Raw genomic sequence first — 5,100 nt, 5'->3', positions numbered from 1 at the left:
CCTTTTTTTCCAGGCCAGTGCACTTATCCCACAGCTAGTGTGAGTTGGTCAGCTAATGGCTCATACCTGCTCCTTTACCTGGAAAAGTGCCCTTGAGCAAATGGGAATTACCTGTCCAGAGAGGTATTTTTCAGTAACTGAAATCTATTTCGTGGAGTCATCTCTTAGCCTGAAAAAAAAAAAGAAGAAAAGAAAAATGGTCATTTCTGTCTGTGAAATATAAACTAATTCATTTCTCTATTTATTTCACAAAAACTTCCTAAACACTGATTAGAGCCAAGCATTGTGTTACCTGTTAGAGAATATCAAGAGGGAAATTGACTCTCTCCTGCTTTTTCAGAACTTACGCTTTAGGGTCATATCTGAGTCTCCCTCAGTTTGTCTGGAAAGGTGACAGCAGAGTATGCTCTGGACACAGGGAGAAAACCAGTGGCTTTATGAAGGGAGGGTGATAGGAATAGTTTTCCCTAGTACAGGCAAAAGTGGGTGCACCATCTGTAGAGAATTTTAAGCAGTGATAAAGACCAGCTAAACGTCAGTATGCACTTTATTATTATCATGAGCTGGCAATCCTAAACAATGGTAGTATTAATGCTCACTCCCTACCCCCCCCATATACCACTGAAAAGAATCCTAATATTCCTTTTTGGAAATCTCTAGACAATCAGGCTTAGCCTTTCCCCAAGGTGAGGGGTCCCAACAAGCCTCCATTATCACTTTAGGAGTGGTTGGAAGAACTTTAGAGCAACCTGTCCCAAAATAACCTTAAGAGTCCCCACCCTTGAGTGCCCCCAGGAAAGCTTGGGCAGTTAGTTATGATTAGACTCTTGCTTTTGTGTGGGGCTGGGGCAGGAAGTGAGGAGGGTTGAGCCCGCACACCATAAATTTGCCTCATCATAAGCTTGTATATTTTATCTAGAGTGAGGATGCTTTGGGAAAGGTAGAAGGGGATGAATGAAAAGAGGGAACAGAATCAAACCCCTTCTGCAAGTCAGAGGAGTTTGACTTCTGTGGGCTCTGAGAGAAGAGTTGATCTCTTAACCTGTGTTGGCAAAGATTTAAAGTCACTTATTCTGGCAGGGAAAGTCAAAAGACCAACTGTTCATTCCTAGGGATTTGGAGATAGTAACTTGCTTAGATTTTGTTAGTAAAAAGAGATAATTAAGGTTCTAAATAACTATAGACTTCTTCCTATTCAGTGAGCTTACAAAACAAGGTTATGAGTCTTAAAACCTTTACAACTTAGCTGAGTTGATCCACAATAGTCATCAGAATGGAATAAAAAATGATAAAATGACCAAATGCATTGCTTTTCAAACTTGAATTTCATCATGCTCTGATTTGGTATAGTATTGTACTTGATGAGAGAGACTGAAAAAATATAGATTATATTTTATGCGTTGGATAAATTTTTCACACATGAAACTTTCCTTCAGGAGCCTTGGAATAAGAGCAAAGGGAAATCAAAAGGTTATTTGGTGAAACTTAGTAATGACCTGCATGGTCTAATACTAAAGCCAGTAGCCACATGCAGCTATTTAAATTTATAAAAATCAAACTAAATGAAAAATTCAGTTCATCCGTTGATCTAGCCACATTTAAAAAAATATTTTTGTTTTCAAATAATTTAAGGCTCACACAGAAGTTGCAGAAATAATACAGAGTTCCCATGGACCCTTCTCCCAGTTACCCCCAATACTATCTTATATAACCACAGCATAGTTATCAAAGCCAACCAATTGATGGTGGTACCATACTATTATCTAACTATCTAATTACTATAATAATTATATGGTTTGGATTTTTGCCAGTTTTAATATGCACATTTTGGGGGGTGTATAGTTCTATGACATTTTATCATGTATATAGATTTGTGTAACCATGATCATCATCAAGATTATCATCAACTGTTTCATCACCTCTTACAATCACACTGTCCCTCCAACCCCGACTCCTGACAAACATGATCTGTCATTCATCAATATAATTTTGTCATTTTGAGACTGTAACATTAATATAATTGGGTTTTCATTATGCATCATAATGCCTTGGAAATCCATCAGGTTATGGCATATATCAACAGTTTGTTTCAGTAGTGTTCCATTGTATGGATGTCTTAGTCCATTTGGGCTGCAGTAACAAACTGCCATAGACTGCATGGTTTATTAAAAACCAGAAATATATTTGTTATCATTGTGGAGGCTGGGAATTCTAAGATCAATCTGTGTACAGATTGGGTGTCTGGCAAGAGCCCATTTTCTGCTTCAGACAACCATCTTTTTGCCGTGTCCTCACATGCTAGAAGGGGGTAACAGAGTTCTATGGGTTCTCTTTTATAAGGGCATTAATCCTATTCATGAAAACTCCACCCTCATGACCTAATCACCTCCGAAAGGCTCCACCTCCAAATACTATCACAATAGGCATTAGGATTTAACATATGAATTTGAAAAGTGGGAGTCCACATTCAGTCTATAGCAATGGATATACTATAATTTGTTTATCCATCCATGTGTTGGAAGGCATTTATGTTGTTATCAGTTTTTGATTTACAAATAAAGCTGCTACAAACATTCTTGTTCAGGTTTTGTGCTGATTTTTTTTGGCTGGTGGTTTATCAATTACTAAGAGAAGCCCTGGCTATAATTGTGGGATGTCTATTTCTCCGTCCAGTTTTGCAATTTTTGCTTCATATTTTTGCAGGTTTGCTGCTTAGTACATACATATTTAGGAGTGTTATATGTTCTTAGGTAACTGATCTTTTTTACAATTTTATAATGCCACTTTTTGTCCTTGTTAATTCTCTTTGCTCTGAAGTCTACTTTGGCTGATATTAATATAGACACTCCAGCTTTCTTTGATTAATGTTCACACAATATACCTTTTTGCATTCTTATACTTTAGGTTACCTATATCATACCTATATTTGAACTGAGCTTCTTGTAGACAGCCCATAGTTGGATTATATTTTCTAATCCATTTTGCCAGTCTCTGTCTTTTAATTGGTGTGTTTGAGCCATCTATATTTATTTATTTATTTATTTATTTATTTATTTATTTATTTATTTATTTTATTGTTAAGAGTTCAGCTTTTTATTAAATAGGTTACAGAGGAGGTTTAGTCAGAAAGACCAAAGCCCATGTCATCATCAGACTCCTCTGATTCTTCTTTCTTTGCTTTCACTTTCTTCTCCACAGCTGGGGCATTGGTAGTGGAGGGAGCAGGACCTCTTGATGGGGCAGAACCACCAGCCCCGACATTGCAGATGGGCCCCCCTGATGTTGACATTGGCCAGGGTCTTTGCAAACAAGCCGGGTCAGAAAGGTTCAACCTTTACACCCACTGCTTTAAAGGGAGCATTGATCCTATCCTCCATGACCAGCGCATCATCGTCATGCAGGATGAGGGCTGAGTCCATGCAGACGTGCTCCCAGGCAGAGGTCATGGTGTAGTCGAGTGGCTGGATGAAGTGAAGCTTCCTCGGTGTGATCGAGGACTTCAGTGGCAGCTGAGGAAAGGGGGCTAAGCCATTTACTTTTAAAGTCATTAGTGATATGATAGAATTTAGGTCGGCTCCTTTATTGTTTTCTGTTTGTTCCCACTGCTTTTTGTTTCAGTTTTCCCTTTCATGCATTGCTTGTTGGAGTATTTTTATGACAGTTACTTAAAAACCTTGTCATTTCATTCCAACCTCTGTGTGATCTTGGCAGAGCATATGTTATTGACTTTCCTCATTTGAGCTATGGCTTTTCTGGTTCTTGGTATAATGAATGATTTTGGATTGATTCCTGAACATTTTGAGTATTATGTTAAAAGAATGAGGTTTCTTTTTAAATCATATATTTTAGCAGGCAATCAACCCTGAACATGTCTGGACTCAGTTTTGTGGACTGTGGTTTGAATATTAATTTAGTTTCAAAACCTTTGCAGTGTTATTTTGGTCTCCCTCACCTGTGTGCTTCTCTGAGTCCAATCTGAAAATGTGGTATTGCACACCATATTTCAGTTCTATAAGTGTTTGCTGTGTTCATTTTGGCAGGTTTCATGCACATGAGCCATTTTTCGGGGGTGGGGGTGGGGTGGGGGGGAGAACAAGCAATCCAGAACTTTAATCATAGAATTAAAGGAGTCTTTTTTTTCTACCTTGTTTCTCTTCATAATTCTCCCCCCAAGTCTCTAGTGTGTTGTCATTGCTTAGTGCCACCAAGCCACATTTTAAGCCCTCGGTAGCCACATATGGCTAGCAAGTTCTGTATTGGACAGGGCAGATAGAGAAAATTTCCATCATCTCAGAAAATTCTATTGTATAGGGCTGGTATACATGAATACCTTTCTCTTCGTGAGCTTAAATCATTCCTGCTTCTCTTAAAGATGATAACTTATAAAAACAAAAGTCAAAAATAGGGAGAGTGATAGACATTGGGGAGGGTATGTGCTATGGTGAGCACTGTGAATTGTGTAGGACTGATGAATCACAGACCTGTACCTCTGAAACAAATAACACATTATATGTTTAATAAAAAAAAGAAGAAGAAGATAGCAGGAAGGGAAAAATGAAGGGGAGGAAATCGGAGAGGGAGATGAACCATGAGAGACTATGGACTCTGAGAAACAAACTGAGGGTTCTGGAGGGGAGGGGGTGGGGGGGTGGGTTACCTGGTGATGGGTATTAAAGAAGGCACGTACTGAATGAAGCACTGGGTGTTACTCGCAAACAATGAATCATGGAACACTACATCAAAAACTAATGATGTAATGTATGGTCATTAACATAACATAATAAAAAAAAAATACCAAAAGGAAAAAAAAAATAGGGAGAGTGAGAAAAAAAGAATTTTAAAACTTGAAGATTTAAAAAAAGAGTGGTAACAAGAAAAGATAGGAGAGAAACATTGTAAATACCCAAATGAAGCAAATCTTAATTAAAAAAAAAAAAAAGCAGAGCAAGCTCCTAAACACAGGCTCTCCTAGTCCCCATACTTAAATAGTTTCATGTGCCAGAGACCAGGATGTCTTCTCAGAGCTGTGTTTCAAAAGCAGTAGGTTTGAGCTTCAATTGCCATTCCCTTAACCTCATTCTCTGTAGTAAAAGAGCTATT

The 5,100-nt window shown here is 38.1% G+C and overlaps 1 pseudogene; it reads right to left on the bottom strand.

Moving 5' to 3' along the window:
* Positions 1-3,118: 3,118 nt before the first annotated feature.
* LOC110583262 lies at positions 3,119-3,446 on the bottom strand (annotated as a pseudogene).
* Between the last annotated feature and the right edge of the window lie 1,654 nt (positions 3,447-5,100).

Source organism: Neomonachus schauinslandi, chromosome 8, assembly GCF_002201575.2.
Source record: "Neomonachus schauinslandi chromosome 8, ASM220157v2, whole genome shotgun sequence".
Lineage (NCBI taxonomy): Eukaryota > Metazoa > Chordata > Mammalia > Carnivora > Phocidae > Neomonachus > Neomonachus schauinslandi.
The sequence above is the reverse complement of the archived record's forward strand: the minus strand, read 5'-3'. Positions and strand labels throughout refer to the sequence as shown.